At 41.8% G+C, this 18856-nt stretch overlaps 1 protein-coding gene across 1 annotated transcript in view; it reads left to right on the plus strand.

The window, feature by feature from the left end:
• The window catches only part of GPRC5B (G protein-coupled receptor class C group 5 member B), a 522828-nt gene that overhangs the window by 329733 nt on the left and 174239 nt on the right, over window positions 1–18856 (plus strand). The window lies entirely within an intron of this gene.

An 18856-nucleotide genomic window follows, 5' to 3' on the forward strand; every position in this document is an offset into this window, starting at 1 on the left:
TTATGGTGAGTGTAGATCACATTGTGGACATGCCAGTCTCATCCATGACATGGCATGCTAAAACACAACTGCATATTTAAACACTACACATACCCAATATGTGTCATATGACCTAGCCATTCAATAGCATCACAAGACATATATGTGTCAGTTGTGCAAATGGTGATTGGTATGCATACTGTTTAGAGGTGCATATGTGTACACACACACATCATTATGGTGTGCAGCAATGACAGCTATGTGTAGTACTGTGGTTACAATAACAGGATGGGGTATAGTACCATAGGCCATCATCATGAAACATCAGGTGGTCAATCAAGGCTACAAATGTTTCACAAACCAGCACAAATCATGCTGTGCTGGAACTGTACTATCTTGGCTAAATTCACCATTTCACAACCAGTTGTTATGTGAGTTTGTAAGGAGGCCAATAAGGAGCATTCCCTGACATGAATGTGTAGTGTGTTTCAGAGTGTTTAAATGCCCCAGGATAGGCCTCTACCCCTCAGGTATATTATGTGTATGTGTGGATGAGATTTTGGATGCTGGAGTGTGTCTTTATATAGGGTTTGGAATCCTTTATGTGTAGCATGTTAGAATGCTCTGTGTATGACATAGATGTGTATGTTATGTGCATGTTGAGTATCAACTGCGCCTATCCAATGGTCACTACAGTCTAGCCACATTTGTTTGAGATTGTCTGGGTATTGCATGTGTTTGAGGCAGCTAATCACATTAGTGAGATGTGCGTGCTCTTACACCAAGCATGCACCGCATGCATTATGGGTAGGTGTGTTACATGTGTACATGGCCTACATCTTAACTATGACATGCACGTTTTTACAATAATAAATGTAGAACACACTCACCAGCATCTGTCCGCTGCCTTGATGTCACCCCAGAGGTACCTACATAGAGATGAGACAGTTTGTCAGTGGCCACAACTGTGGCATTGCTACTGTCTGTTTGCAATCTTACAGTACAATAACAGTTTACATTCACAGAGCCACAGATTATGTTCCAAATTATCAGTATTGCACAACCACAGGCTCCACATCTTTGAACAACACTCTCCACATCTCACATATGCATGCTCTACCAATACAGATAATAGTAGTCTACAGATATGCCATGTTACGTGCATGCTCCATGTGTGCTTGCTGGGTGGCTCCAACCTCCATCATAGTGTATGCCTGCTGCTGTTGGTGTTGTTGGGCAGGTGCCACCAGGCTCATGGGCAGCTCCTCCACTCTGGTGAGGGGGGTGGATATTAACACCACCCCCTGTTGCAAGCTGTCCTCTACGCACATCAGCAGCACTCTGATGGACATGTCTGCGAAGATCACTGCAGTGGTGGTGTACCTGCTCATATGTGTGGTTATACAGGCCTACCACATTGACCCTGCGGATAAGCTCTTGCCACATTGCAGTACGCTTCTGCTGGTCCTGGCTGGTTCGTGAAAACATTAGACGGTAGTGCTAAATCATACTGCTAGTGATGATATCATCTTCAGCACTACTGTAACTTGGGTTCCTGTGGTGGGCCATAATCCCTGGAAGACATAAATACAAAAATATGTCTGAGCAAGTCATATGGCACATTGAACATTATACAGTACAGATATCACTGAACTGCCATATATAGCAACCTATAAGCTAACCGAAAGTGAAACACTGTAACTGCCACTTATTACTGCTCGCCCCACAACTGCTTGAAAGTGCCTTGCTCACTCTCTATCCAAGGAACCATGTTCTGCACAGCAACAAAATGAAATCACTATATAAGACTATACAAGAGTACCTGGCACACTGTGTGCAACACGATGCACCATCTAGCCACAGCAGATGTACATCAAGCTGGTGTGTAAAGAAATATGTCATCCATCACAATCAGTGTAAGGTCCAGTAAATGTATTACTATTATACCACACAACTTGTTAATGCTAATCCCAAGGCCAACATATGTGCACAAGTGGGAATATAGGTCACATACTGCTGTAGTACACTATGAATGTTGCTAGATACACAGTTATATGTATTACCACACATATCTCAAAGGACATGTTACAGACATACCCACACACACATCAGACATAATTACAGGACACAAAGGTATGACAACCCAGATAAGCTTTCAGTGTGTACTATACAGTACTGTGTGTCAGTACTTACACAACCTTAATCTTGAGAAATGTAATCTGTGATGAATACAGGGACCACACAAAACAGTGGATGCAAGCAATGTGGACATACACCATACTTTGCTGTACAGGCCCAGAGCTTCAATTAGTACTACAGTACACACAGGATTTGCATTCAACATCGGTACCAGTCAATAATCATAGATGTAGTGCTTTAGCCTTCAATGTCACACCCTAGTTAAAACCAAGGGACTTAATCACACTGTATGCAATAGCACTTGTTCTGCCTAGCAACAGAATACATAGCTTTTGCTAGGATCAAAGCAAGGACCCATAATACCATAACATAAACAGTTTCGCACTAAGTTATCCCACAGATACATATCTTTGACATATTCACAAACATATTGACCATCACAGTCAGTCAACAGTACAGAGAATCTATTGCAACAAGTAGATGTAGGTGTTTATGAGTATATATATATATATATATATATATATATATATATATATATATATATATATATATATATATATATACATTTCACCTTTCATAGTGAGAATATCAATTATACAAAGGATGTAAGGTATACAGTAATGTAATAAAATTGCACAGTCTGAGGATAAATGCATTGAAGGTGTTCACAGCCCAGGTAGCTTTAGCAGGCCTTACTGGCTTCAGCATTGTAAACTGAACAAACCACCCACAGTGTTTAACCACCACATGTCATATACCAGCACTGTATGCTGTCTTGTTTGTCACACACTAAAACCTGCATACATATATGCGCATACTAACCTTCACCAACATATATATCTCCCCCTTAGCAAACAGTTGTAATATGTCCCCTGCTCTGTGCACATATACAGATGTGAATATATACAACACATATATATTTCTCCATATGTGTGTGGCATACACACATATAGTCCACACTGTTGTAAGTCCCTGGACCTCACAGCTGAACTGTTGGGCCTTGCTGCAACACAAGCAGGTGTCACATATGAACACAGACTAACATTAGGGGGGTATATATGGCAACAGATGCTAGATAAGCATACTAGACTACTACAGCAGTTGCCAATGCTAAGCTGCACTTTAATATGACTATCATGCAATGTGTTGTTCTGTCACACCCATGTTTATATAATGTCAGCGCTAATCCCCCCAACAGCCATTGGCCACACTACTGTACAGAACACAGATAACATGGATCAGATCTTTGACATTTAATGCTGAGCTACACATTTCACAGGTATGTCCCACTGCCCACAGGTACACACAGTATTGTCCATAGCAGTAGTTAAGCAGAACATCTGTGCATAAAGAAGTACTGCTGCCACATATGAATGTTTCACATTATGTAGACTATTCTTCAATAATATCTACTATATGCCAGTAAATACATATGTGTCACATACCTTTCCGTTGTATAATTTGGTAATATTTATTTTTCCTTTTCTCTCTCTCTCTCTCTCTCTCTCTCTCTCTCTCTCTCTCTCTCTCTGTCAATCTCTGCAGTAGAGTGATTGAGTTTGTTGGCAGAGATTGCAGCCTGCTTTTGTAGGAATTTGCACATGAGCATGTGATGGCCTCTGCACCAATTAGTGCCCACCATTTGCTAACTGCATGCAGTCTGCTGTGTAATTATTGCAGTAATCACTGTCATAGCAACCCAGTACTATAAATTGCTGACTCATGTAGGCGTGGCCCTTTCAGCTTTCCAAGATGGAGATCATCCTTGTTTGGTGTGGACATCATTGTTTAAGACAGAAGGTTGGTATAGTTCTTATATCAGAAGTCAGGGGTGTAGCCAAAGATTTACATTTTGTACTCAGACCTAATGTTGCTGCTTCCAGTACCCACTTGTCAGTGTAGAAATGTACTCATCCCTCAAAATGCTACCCCAAGATACATGAAAGATGTACTTTCGTTTCAACTGTTACAATTAACTGCTATGCAAAGCTAGTTATAGAGATGTATTCTTTTGGCACAAGAATTGTTTGTGAACTGCTATACTGTGAATATTCATTTACTCAGTTCTAAACAGTTTGTGCTTTTTTAGTGTTGGCATTACCACGAGCTGTTCAGAAAAACTGGACACATTTCAGTACAGCGAGTATGCTTACCTACATCCTTGGTAGACCCTGCACACACAGGTATATTCTACATTTGGGTAGGGTTGCAGAAGTACAGAGAGCGTAAGTAGTATTGTGTGGGTTTTATCTTGCTGGACTTATAGGGTTGCTGTGTAAATGTTAGTTTATCAAGGCATGTAGTCTGTCTGTGTAACTCCCAACTGTGGACCTATCCACATGATAGGCAGAGAATAGCCTGTTATTTTCTGTCTGTGCACCACACAGGTCATTTCAGCAATTGAGCAATGGCATTCTTACAGTTGGTTGCTACTAGTACATGGTTACATCCATTTGTATTTCGGTGTTGTATTCCTACATAAGGGTATGCTTCCAAAACTCCTTCCAAAGCTATTTGCACAGTGTGTAAAAGCAGAAAGGCTAATATGCCTCTGTGTTTCTGCCTCTGCCAGACCTCTCAACCAGTCAGGTACATATTTGAACAGAATCAGGGAAAAGCCAAGAAAAAGTCAGGAACAATTAGGGACACCTTTAAAATATTAGTGCCATTAAGTTGAAACATTGAGAGAATCAGAGTATATGAATTAATACACCTTTTCTAAAGTAAAAGAACTGTCTAACTCTTAATTATTGTCATTATTCATTAAGTGTAATTCACCACCTTTCTGCCCAAAGTCAGTAGTTTTAGAAGGGATTCAGTGGGACAGAGCAAAAATTTGGGTCAAATTCAGGGGAGTCCCTGAAAATTAGGGACAGTTGAGAGGTATGGCCTCTGCCCTATACAGATATGCCAGTGTTTGTCCTGCTGCAATACTGTGTGGGGTTGTAAAGTGATGGTGTAACATTATTTCCTGCTAGAATGGCTGCTTCTGTTATCACAGTCATGTAATGTAATCACACAACAACTGTTGGTCAACATCCACAGAACATGTTGTGTGATATGGTATTCCTAATTTTCCTTTACATTCACTCATTCTGATGCATGATACAATTATTTAAGCACCAACTTGATGTATGTCTACCGTGGCTTAGTGGTACTTCATGTTGTGTAGTGTGTCCAGGGTTTGAGACTTACAGAAGTGTTTTATTTTGTTCCTAAGCAGAACAAGGGCCCTCACATGCAGAGTGACTAAGGCACTTTTAAGCAGTTGTAAGCGGGTTTGCATGGGTTTGGGCAATGCTGTGCATTTCTTAGCTAAGCGTAAACAAGCACAAACCCACGCAAACCCACTAACTACTGCTTAATAGTGCTTACTCCCGCTCACTCTGTGCTAATTTCTTTGAAAGAAAAGAAAAATGGGGAGATAGGAAAGTGGTGAAAAGGGGACACAAAGAGGGAAAGACAGTATGGAAAATAGCTCAGGATGTGCAGGATGGGTGTAGGGAAGGTCCATAGCTGCCCATTTCTTCAACAGCAGCAGCTGTGCATATGCAATAAATTTGGAGGTAGATATGAACCCTTCAACACCTGAGAGAGGGGTGAGGACAACAAAGTATGTTGTAATGCCAATTAAATAACATTTCATGTGTCCAGTGGACATGCGTGCAAAATAGGCAGCTATGTATGGGGCGTAATTTCTTTTTTTTTTGGGAGCAGATTGCCCTTTTTTTTTCAGGTGAGAGTGGAATATGGGGTAGGGGAAGTAGGTATATTTGGGGAGGTAGGTTGGGGAGGTAAACAGACAAGACAAACAAGATGCATACAGGGGTGGTATATGGCACATGTGGTAGGTGAACACCTTTGACAGAGAGGGATGCTTGGAAATTGCAAGCCCATGAGCCCCCAGATGGGAACAGTGGGACTGAGATCCCCACCCATGGGAAGTCACCACTGCACCTTCATGGCCCAGAAGGTGGCTGTGCTGGAGGCTGTGTAGGAGGGGCAGGCTGACCCGTGAGTTGCGCCACTTGGGCCTCAAGCTGGCATAGAGGTTCTACAACAGAATGTTCAATCTCTATATACACCACAGCCCGGACCCTATGAAGGGTGATAAGTGCCTCTCCACCCATGCTTGCATGGGGGGCCAAGCCTGAAGGTGGTACAGGGCCAACGGAGGAGGAGGTCCCAGGCTGGGCACCTGATCTACTGGTGCCAGGTGCCATGGCCAGCTGAGATGGGACAGGTGGGTCCGCTGGGAACGGCCTTCCCATACGAACTATGTTTTGGAGAGTTTAATAAAGATATGGGTTAGTAACAGTCAACAGCATTGCCAATTAGTTATAACAGCATGCAGAAGTATTCCCATTAACCCAACACACAAGATTTTCAACAGTTGAAAAGCAAGCATGACACATGCATATATAGAACAATAGTAGACATTACAACAGCTTGCATGTTTAATTGATGGCAACAGGCCACCAATATTGTGGTATTTTAACAAGGCACATGCATAGAAATAAATCCAAATATTTATAAACCAATAGGACATATGTCCCAACAAATGTTTTGAGATTAGACATACACGAATGAGGTGTGGAATTGCATTTTGTATGCACATACAGTAGGGTGGAAAAAGATAGCTCAATTAACAACTTATATATCCTTCTTGTTTTCACTACATTCCTATTAACTGCAGTTATATGTCCCTTACATGTATTATTACATTACCCAATGTCCTTATATTGTGCAATTGGATTTTGCTAGATCATTATATACATGAGCTGTATCTTACATACAAACTGTCCAAGATGCAGATGTTACTGCAACATATTTTGAGAGTTGCTCACAGACACTAATACTAAGATGGTACACTGGCAGCTCTACTTTCATATAATTATCTAGATATGTTCAGGTGAAAGTATCAGCTATATGTTAACAGCTCCCTACATTTCTGGCAGCACACTGACATTTCTGGGGAACACAATACCAAGCTACTCATGTGGCAGATTAACCTGTACATGCTGGCCATGAACCAACAGTTGAGGGCTGTACATATGCATACAAGCTACTGGCACTCCCTTCATCCACGTTATATGGGCCTACCCAAGTGTGGGTTGACACTGCTTAATACAACACTACTATTTGTAGAATGCAACAGTACAACAACATATCAAAGAAAATGACACAGACACACTCCATGAATCATGCATTTATTAAAGGATTATTACACCTTTATTTATTGGGTTAAAAGACTTTTTGAAGGCTCTCTCATTTATTTTATATAACAGTACATGCAGAACAATTACTAACCTGCCTCATGACGCAGTCTTTGCAGCCTATCTTCATGGGCTTGCAGGTTCATAGCCCAGTCACCTGCAGCTATGAAGTAAATGCAGTGGTATTGAGACATACCTATCCATAGTATAGACAAGCATAGCAATTCTTAGCTACTTAATACAATGGCTACTTACTCAGTGCTGGGGCATTAGGCATCGTACGGGATTCCTGGCTCCAATGGTCCAGTTCATCCCCCCTACGTCGCTTCAGGTCAGAATAATGGTGCCTGACCTGCTCATCAGTCCAAGGAACACCAGTGGTACTGGTGAGATCATGGGCAAGACTGTTCCAGGCCTCCATTTTATATTGGGTACCCTGGTACTGGCCCCGCAGGAGTCTTTCCTCATTTTTGTGGGCGAGGAGCCAAACCATAATTTTGGTCTCCTGGATGCCCCAGCGTTGCGCTCTAAATCGAGTGCCTTCACCAACACCAGCCATGCTGACTGCAGAAGGAAGCTACAACCAGTTATAGCAAGTATTCCTGCCTGTGGAGCTTAAATATGCCTCATTTCCCACACTTATTTGTGATTGGCCAGTTTTGGAAAAACTCAGCTATAGGCACCCCTGCTTAGCTGATGTTGGAAATGTTTAAAGTTCCTTTGATAGATAATGTGCCTGTTGAAAGTGCATGTTTGTGAAATGCTGTCATGGCTTAGTGGTTAAGTACTGTGATTATAGTGTACAGTATCCTGAGTTGAGCCCTGTCACAGCTTTTTATTTTCCTGCTGGGCAGACCTGACTGGTTAAGGAACAGTAATGCAGGTGTGAGCATGTTTACCCGACTTTGCTCAACTTTGCCCGACTTTGCCTGACGTTGCCTGATGTTGCGCTAGTTAGCGCGGTGTGCAGCTATGTGCAAAAACATTGCGGTTGCACTGGTTAGCGTGGTGCGCAGCTACATGCAAAGATGTTGCGGTTTGCGCTTGTTAGTGTGGTGTGCAGCTACACGCAGTTGTTTTTAAATATGCTCAATATTGGTAAAATGTGCTTAGCAGTGCTGTATATTGCTTAAAATAGGGTACTCATGCCTCAGAATGCATAACCATTTCACCTTTATACACACATATATATATATAAATAATTCGTTCACTACTACATTTAACATTTCAGTGCTTTTTACAAAACTTATACATAAAGAATGTCAGGAAATATTTTTGTATGCAGATTTCCCACAGAAAATGGAACGTGCAGTAGTGGGACTCAAACCGAGAATGCGTCCTTTTTGAGCGAAGGCTCTAACCACTACGCTATTGCTATGTTGCTTAATTTGCATATATTTTTCTTATTATCCTTTTCTAGTGTCTAAGCTGCTAACTGTAGCTAAGCAATGGGCAAACCTGCACAAACCCACGCAACTACGGTCAGCTATATCAGAAGAAGAAAAAATTCTTTTTATTTTTAATTTTGTAAGTTGTTTAACATATGGGGGAGTGTAGTGTTACATTGTACACATGTGAGCGGACTCGCTCATGTAACTGGAAGTTGCGGCATTTCTTCATTGCAGGTGCGTGGATTTTTGGACTGCTCGGCAGTCCGACATGCCCCCTACACTTGTCCACGCTCCGTGTAAGCTTTAGAGTTGAGACAGCATGCCCTCATTAATATGCATGGCGCGCTGCCATCATAATCTTACACTGGCGCTTCTGTGTAAGACTCATCTAGTCTTACACAGAAGATTTGTAAATCTGGGGGAAAGTCTGTCATGGTGTGGGATGGAGGAGCATTTGCACCTTTATGAGTATTATTTTTTACTATTTTTATTTGTGAGACACTAAATAACAACTATATTAGACTGAATGCCTGTGTTTCAAGAATCAGTGAACCTGAGCTGTCAGTTACAAGATACATTAGCTAAACAATTTCAATATGAGACCTTAGTAGCTTTGAGGAATTGATCCAGTGTCACAGATGATGTCAAAAATTCTAAATATAGACCTGTGTTTCAGTGGCATCTGTCTCCTGCTACAGAGCATAGTCCATTGAATCATGCAGCCAGTCTCAGTACTGTTAGCACAATGTTTCTTGCTTAGAAAGAACTTGTCATGAGCAGTGTTCATTATAAGGGCAGTTTTATACACTGCACTGTCACACCTTTACTTGAATGTTTTCATAATTCTCATAACAGGTCAGTGTATGAAAAAAAGAAATATTCTGATAAAATTATGCAGTATTAATATAGGGGAAGTTAGCAGAGTAGCTGCATACATTTATTCTAAGCAGAACTGAGATTAAGAGTTTTATTTTTTAGTGAAGTTTACTCAGTCTTGGATGCCTAGTGTTTAGTGTGAGCAAATTTCACTTCCCCTTTACAAAGTATTCTGAAATCCCAGAAGACAGGAGCTGAGCCACTAAAACAGCATATGATTATTTTAAGCAGATGTTTTACTAACTTGTCTAACTCTTCATAACCATTAATGACTTATGCCATTGCTGTTATGTTATAACAGAGTTATAGCTGTAACATATCATTCCATATACAACATCATATGCTATTGTTAAACATGTGATGCTAGTATTCACAGCTCATGGTGCAGATCTGTGTGCACCTGTACTATTTTATATTTTTAATTAAAGGACTTTTAAGTAATATATGTGTACATGAAAGTAGAAACACCACAACACCTAGATTAGATCTCCTGGGGCAACTGTCATTGCATGAAAGCAAATAGATTCAGAGGTGCAATATTTCCTCAGCAATTAATAATTCATGCACCCTGTCAACCCAAACCCTCTGGGGTACTGAAAAGTATCTTCTTGTGTGTTGGTTACATACCACAGTCTCTGGTACACTGAAGAGTATCACACTGTGTCTGGTTATACATTACACCTCTGGGATACTCACTATTGTCACACTGAGTGCTGGTCACATAGTGCACTCTCTGGGGTGCTGACCAGTATAATACAGAATGCTGATTACATACTATAGCCCCTGGGATACTGACCAGTATACTGTGAGCTGCAGGCCCTGGGATACTGACAGTTATCAGAATGTATGGTGATTACATACCACAGCCTCTGAGATACTGCAGAGCATCACAATGTGTGCTGGTACATTGCATCCTCTGGGATCCTGAATAGCATCAGAATGTGTGCCGGTTACCTACTGTACCTTATAGGATACTGAAGGGTATCCTACTGTGTCCTGGTTATATACTGCACTCTCTGAGATACTGACAAATATCACACTCTCTGTAGGTTATATACTGCAACCTCTGGGATATTGACAAAGTATAACACTGTGTGCTGGTTATATACTGCAGCCACAGGGATACTGACCAGTATCACACTCTGTTCTGTTTATATACTGCAACCTCTGGGATACTGACCAGTATAACACTGTGTCCTGGTTACATAATTCAGCCTCTAGAATACTGACAAATGTCACACATATGCTAGTTACAGCCTGAAATCTCTGAGATACTGACAACTATCACACTGTGTATGAGTTACATACTGTAATCTCCGGGAAACAGACAAGTATCCCACTGTGTGCTGCTTTCATACTGTAGCCTCTGGGATACTGACAAGTATCAAACTGTGTGCAGGGTACATACTACAGCCTCTGGGATACTGACAAGTATCAAACTGTGTGCAGGATACACACTGCAGCCTCTGGGATACTGACACATATTACACTGGGTGCTGGTTACATACTGTAGCCTCTGGGATACTGACAAGTATCAAACTGTGTGCAGGGTACACACTACAGCATCTGGGATACTGACAAGTGTTATACTGGGTGCTGCTTGCATGTATTGGTTACATACTGCATTCTCTGAGATACTGAAATGAATCACAATGTGTGCTGCTTACATACTGCAGCCTCCGGGATACTGATGAGTATCACATTGTATGCTAGTTACATACTGAGCTACTTGGATCTTCACCAGTATCACACTGTGTGCTGGTTTCATACTGCAGCCTTTGGGATACTGACAAGTGTCACACTGTGTGCTGGTTTCATACTGTAACCTCTGGGATACTGACAAATATCACACTGTGTGCTGGATACTTACTGCAACCTCTGGGACACTGGCAAGTATCACACTGGGTGTTGGTTATCTACTGCATTCAATGGGATACTGACCAGAATCACACTGTGTGCTGGTTAGATACTGCAGCCTATAAGATACTATCAACTATCACAATGTGTGCTGATTTCATACTGCAACCACTGAGATACTGACAAATATCACACTGTCTGTTGGTTACATACTGTAGCCACTTTGACATTGAGAAGTATTACATCTGGGATGCTGACCAGCATCACACTGTGTTCAATTTACATACTGCAACCTCTGGGATACTGGGTAGTATCACCCTGTGTGATGGCTACATACTTAAGCCTCTGGGACACTGAAGAGTGTCACAATGTGTTCTGATTACCTATTGCATTCCCTGAGATACTGGCAAGCATCCCATTGTGTGCAGTGTACATACTGCAACCTTATGGATACTGACAAATATCATACTGTGTGTTGGTTATATACTGCACCTTCTGTAAGACTGAAGAGCATTACAATGTGTGCTGTTTTCCTATTGCAGCTACTAGATTTCTGACCAGTATCATACAGTGAGCTGGTTACATACTGCAGCCACTTTGATATTGAGAAGTATTACACTGTGCAGGTTACATAATGCAGCTTCTGAGACATTGAAGAGCATCACAACATAGTGGGTGCTGATTATCTACTGCAGCCTCTATGATGCTTAACAGCATCACACTGTGTTCAGTTTACATACTACAACCTCTGGGATACTGACAAGTATCACATTAGGTGCTAGTTATGAAACGCAGCCTCAGAGACATTGAAAAGCATCACAGTGTCTGCTGGTGACATACTGGAGCCCCTGGGACATTGAAGAGCATCACAATGTGTGCTGGCTACCTACTATATCCACCGGGATACCGACAAGTATCACAATGTCTACTGAGTGCATACTGAAACCTCTGGATTACAGACCAGTACCACACTGTGTGCTGGTTACATAATTCAGTCTCTGGAATACTGACAAATGTCACACATATGCCAGTTACAACCTGCAATCTCTGAGATACTAACAACTATCACACTGTGCCAGTTACATATTGTAATCTTTGGAACACAGACAAGTATCATACTCTGTGCTGCTTACATACTGTAGCCTCTGGGATACTGACAATTATCACACTGTATGCAGGTTGCATACTACAGCTTCTGGGATACTAACAAGTATTACACCGGGTGCTGCTTACATATTGCAACATCAGGAACATTGAAAAGCATTAGAATGTGTGCTGGTTACCTACTGCATTTTCTGAGATACTGAAAGGAATCACAATTTGTACTGCTTACATGCTGCAACTTTGCAACTGAGACACAGACAAGTATCACACTGTGTGCTGGTTACATACTGTAGCCTTTGGGATACTGACTAGTATCACACTGTGTGTTGGTTTCATACTGTAACCTCTGGCATACTGAGAAATATTACACTGTGTGCTGGATACTTACTTCAACCGCTGGGACACTGGCAAGTATCACACTGAGTGTTGGTTACCTACTGCATTCTGTGGGATACTGACCAGAATCACACTGTGTGCTGATTACGTACTGCAGCCTATGAGGTACTGTCCACTATCACAATGTGTGCTGATTTTCATACTGCAACCACTGGGATACTGCCAAGTATCACACTGTCTACTGGTTACATACTGCAGCCACTTTGATACTGACAAGTATCACACTGTGCATGTTACATAATGCAGCTTCTGAGACATTGAAGAGCATCACAACACAATGGGTGGTGATTATCTACTGCAGTCTCTAGGATGCTTATCAGCATCACATTGTGTTCAGCTTACATACTGCAACCTCTGGAATACTGACAAGTATCACACTATTTGCTGGTCACATTTGGCAGCCTCCATGATATTGAAGAGCAGCACAATGTGTGTTCATTACCTACTGCTGCCATTGGGATACTGACAGGTACTACACTGCACGCTGGTTACCTATTGCAGCCTCTGAGATACCAACCAGTATCACACTGTGTGTTGGTTATGTACTACAGCTTCTGTGATACTGGAAGTATCACACTGTGTGCTGGTTACATACTGCAACATCTGGGATACTGACCAGTATCACACTGTGTGCTGGTTACATACTGCAACCTCTGGGATACAGAACAGTGTTACACTGTGTACTGGTTACCTACTGCAATCTCTGGGATACTGACAAGTGTCACACTGTGTGCTCGTTATATAATGCAGTGGCAGGGACATTGAAAAGCATCACACTGTCTGCTGGTTACACTACTACGACCTCTGGATACTAACAAGTATTACACTGTATGCTGGTTGCATACTGCAATCTCTGGGATACTGAACAGTGTCACAGTGTGTGCTGGTTACCTACTGCAACATCTGGGATACTGACCAGTATCACACTGTGTGCAGGTTACATACTGCAACTTCTGGGATATTGACAAGTATCACATTATGTGATGTAATGCAGCCTCAGAGACATTGAAAAGCATCACACTGTCTGCTGGTTACATACTGCAGCTTCTGGGACATTGAAGAGCATTATAATGTGTGCTGGTTACCTGCTACATCCCCTGGAATACTGACAAATATCACAATATCTACTGGGTGCATACTGCAACCTCTGGGATACAGACCAGTATCACACTGTGTGCTGGTTACATACATCAGCCTCTGGAATACTGACAAATGTCACACATATGCCAGTTACATCCTGCAATCTCTGAGATACTAACAACTACCACACTGTATGCAGTTACATACTGTAATCTCTGGGACACAGACAAGTATCACACTCTGTGCTGCTTAAATACTGTAGCCTCTGGGATACTGACAAGTATCACACTGTGTGCAGGTTACACACTACAGGCTCTGGGATACTGGCAAGTATTACACTTGGTGTTGCTTATATATATTGCAGCATCAGGGACATTGAAAAGCATTAGAATGTGTGCTAGTTACCTACTGCATTTTCTGAGATACTGAAAGGAATCACAATGTGTGCTGCTTACATACTGCAACTTTGGGATACTGATGAGTATCACATTGTGTGCTAGTTACATACTGCAGCCACTTGGATGCTCACCGGTATCACACTGTGTGCTGGTTTTGTACTGTAGCCTCTGGGATCCTGACCAGTATCACACTGTGTGCTGGTTATGTACTATAGGCACTGGGATACTGGCAAGTATCACACTGTGTGCTGGTTACATACTTCATCCTCTGGGATACTGACAAATATCACACTGTGTGCTGGATACTTACTGCAACCTCTGGGGCACTGGCAAGTATCACACTGGGTGTTGGTTACCTATTGCATTCTGTGGGATACTAACCAGATTCACACTGTGTGCTGGTTACATACTGCAGGCTTTGAGATACTGTCCACTATCACAATGTGTGCTGATTTCATACTGCAACCACTGGGATACTGACAAGTATCACACTGTATGCTGGTTACATACTACAGCCACTTTAATATTGAGAAGTATCACACTGTGCAGGTTACATAATGCAGCTTCTGAGACATTGAAGAGCATCACAACTCTGTGGGTGCTGATTATCTACTACATGCTCTGGGATGCTGACCAGCATCACACTGTGTTCAGTTTATATACTGCAACCTCTTTGGTACTGGGTAGTATCACCCTGTGTGATGGCTACATACTTAAGCCTCTGGGACACTGAAGAGCATCACAATGTGTGCTGGTTACCTACTGCATTCCCTGAGATACTGGCAAGCATCCCATTGTGTGCAATGTACATACTGCAACCTTGTGGATACTGACAAGTATCATAGCATGTGTTGGTTATATACTGCAGCTTCTGGGAGACTGAAAAGTATCACACTGTCTGCTGGTTACATACTGCAGCTTTTGGGAGACTGAAGAGCATCACAATGTATGCTGGTTACCTACTACATCCCCTGGGATGCTGACAAGTATCACAATGTATACTGGGTACATACTGCAACCTCTGGCATACAGACCAGTATCACACTGTGTACTGGTTACATACTGCAGCCTCTGGGGTATTACACTGAATGTTGATTACATACTACAACCTCTGGGATACTGACAAGTACCACACTGTACATTAGTTATATACTGCAGCCTCAGAGACTTTGAAAAACATCACACTGTTTGCTGGTTACACTATTGATGCTCTTCTACTAACAAGTATCACACTCTGTGCTGGTTACATACTGCAGCTTCTGGAACATTGAAGAGCATCACAATGTGTGCTAGTTACCTGTTGCTGCCTCTTGGATACTGACCACTCTCACACTTTGTGCTGGTTATATATTGCAGCCTCTGGGATACTGACAAGTATCACCCTGTGTGTTGATTTCCTACCACAACCACAGGGATACTGACAAATATCACACTGTGTGCTGGTTACATACTGTGGCCCCTGGGATACTGACAAGTATCACACTGTGCTTGTTACATACTGTAGCTTCTGGCACATTGAAGATCATCCCAATGTGTTTTGCTTACCTATTGCTGCCTCTGGGATACTGACTAGTATCACAGTGTGTGCTGGTTCTCTACTGCAGCCACTGGGAAACTGACTAGTATCACACTGTGAGCTTGTTATATACTGTGGCCTCTGGGATACTGAGAAGCATCATAGGATCATAGCAAGTTACTAGGCTACTGGCCCTGAGGCCCTTATAAGCCTAGCCAATAAATTAGCCCATGTTCTCACAAGTCAGCACCTGATGCCCCGTCCCAGCAGGGACACAGGTGGAATCCCAGGGGTGTATTTTCTATTTCCCATCCAGACATCCAGGTTCCTCTTAAAGAGGGATAATGAAGTACTTTGCTTGACGTGGAGAGGGAGTCTAGTCCACAAATGGGGGAGTCTCTGGGAGACAACTCTGTACCACCAGCAAGTACTATTGATGTCGCAGACCAAGTTTGTTTGTTGCATACTGCAGCCTCTGGGATACTGACAAGTATCACACTCTGTGCTGTTCACATACTGCAGCTTCTGGGACATTGAAGAGCATAACAGTGTGTGCTGGTACCTATTGCTCCTACTGGGATACTGACAGTATCACACTTTGTGCTGCTTACATACTGCAGTCTCTGATATGCTGACAAGTATCACACTGTGTGCTGGTTACATACTACAGCCACTGGGATACTGGCAAGTATCACACTGTGCTCTTTACATACTGCAGCTACTGGGACATTGAAGAGCATCTAAATGTGTGCTGGTTACCTATTGCTGCCTCTAGGACACTGACCAGTATCACACTTTGTGCTGGTTATTTCCTGCAGCCACAAGGGTACTGAAAAGTAGCACATTGTGTGCTGGTTACATACTGTGGCCTCTGGGTTACTGACAAGTATCCCAGAAGACTCAGTGTGGGACACTGACAAGTTTCAGACTGTGTGCTGGATACATACTGCAGCATCTGGGATACTTGCAAGTATCACACTGTGTGCTGTTTACATACTGCAGCATCTGAGATATTGACAAGTATCACACTGTGTGCTGGTTACATACTGCAGTGTCTGGGATACTGACAAGTATCACACTCTGTGCTAGTTACATAGTGCAGTCTTTGAGATAGCGACAAGTGTCACACTGTGTGCTGGTCACATACTGCAACCTCTGGGATACTGACAAGTATCACACTATGTGCAAGTTATGTACTGCAGCTTCAGAGACATTGAAAAGCATCACACTGTCTGCTAGTTACATTACTACAACCTCTGGAGATTAACAAATCTTACACTGTATGCTGGTCACATACTGCCTCTGGGATACTGACCAGTATCACATTGCATTCTGGTTATATATTGCAGCCTGTTGTATTCTGACCAGTAGCACTCTGCCTGCTGATTACATACTGCAGCCTCTGGGATACAGACAAGTACATACTGTGACCTCTGTTACTGACAAACATCCCAGAGGCCTCAGTGTGGGACACTGACAGCTATCACACTGTGTGCTGGTTACATACTGCAGCCTCTGGGATACTGACCAGTGTCACACTGCGTGTTGGTTACGTACTGCAGTCTCTGAGATATTGACAAGTGTCACACTGTATTCTGCTTACATACTGCAGTCCCTCGTATACTGACAAGTATCACACTGTGTGCTGGTTACATACTGCAGCATCTAGTACACTGAAGAGTATCAGAATGTGTGCTGGTTACATACTGCACCTCTGGGGTACTAACCCGTATCACACCGTGTGCTGTTTATGAAATGCAGCTGCTTCTGTCTCTAATCAGTTGATGAATATCCCACTGTGTAATGCTGCCAGAACTCCATCTTAGGTGATATTTTGGCAACCTGCTGTCATATAGTCAAGGCTCCTTAAAAATATTCACTCATAATGCATAGCACATTTTGTAAACTGCATTCTGTTTGTTCTTTGCAACCAAATAGCATTTTTGCTCATTGTTTGGACAAGCCAGTGCAATAGTACACTTAATATGAAGTCATACATGGTCCCAGGCAGTGGTGCACAGAAAGTCTAAACAGGAGAGTATCTTTTGATGTATGCTTGATAACCTAAGAAGCATGAGCCCTACCCCTGTCTAGCTTTTAAAAATAAACATTGGGGCATAAATCCATTAAAGTACAGCAGGGATGCAAATGCATAAATCACATGTAATGTGGAAGAACACCACTGAAATAGCTACTACAAGGTCGGAATAGTAAACAATTGTAAATAAATAGTCAGGTAAAAGCATGAAAGGCACCATAAACTGAGACATGAAGAAAGGATAGGAAGGAAGAAAAAGAAATAGCTATGATATAGACAACCACAGTCTCAATGACTATGTGATATGAAATTATGCACACCTTTCCATTCATCGTGTTTTATGCCCATGTCCAGAAACCGAAAGATATCAGCTTCAGCTGAAAGACAGCAGTGTGAGAAGGGATTGAGAACCCATAGGAACAGCAAGCACTTTGAAATGCACTGTATCCTATATTGTTGGTTTAGTCCAGGACAACTTGCTAGATGAAGTAAAAATATTCATTTAACATATTACAGGAAGTGCAGATGTGAAGGCACAAAGCCAGTCTTTACAAATGTGTGTATATATATATATATATATATATATATATATATATATATATATATGTATGTAAATGCACTTTCGTTGAAATGCACTTTAGCTGAAGTGAGCATCTACTTTGTTCGATGTAACACACATATATATATATATATATGTATATATATATATATATATATATATATATATATATATATATATATATATATACGTATGTGTATATATATATATATATATATATATATATATATATGTAGAGGTAGATACTCCTGTTCTACTTATCTCAGACTATGGCAATGTGGTGGCAGTTTTTGCTAGGCTTACAAAA

The sequence above is a fragment of the Protopterus annectens genome, chromosome 12.part0, assembly GCF_019279795.1.
Source record: "Protopterus annectens isolate FY-2018-M chromosome 12.part0, PAN1.0, whole genome shotgun sequence".
Taxonomy (NCBI): domain Eukaryota; kingdom Metazoa; phylum Chordata; order Ceratodontiformes; family Protopteridae; genus Protopterus; species Protopterus annectens.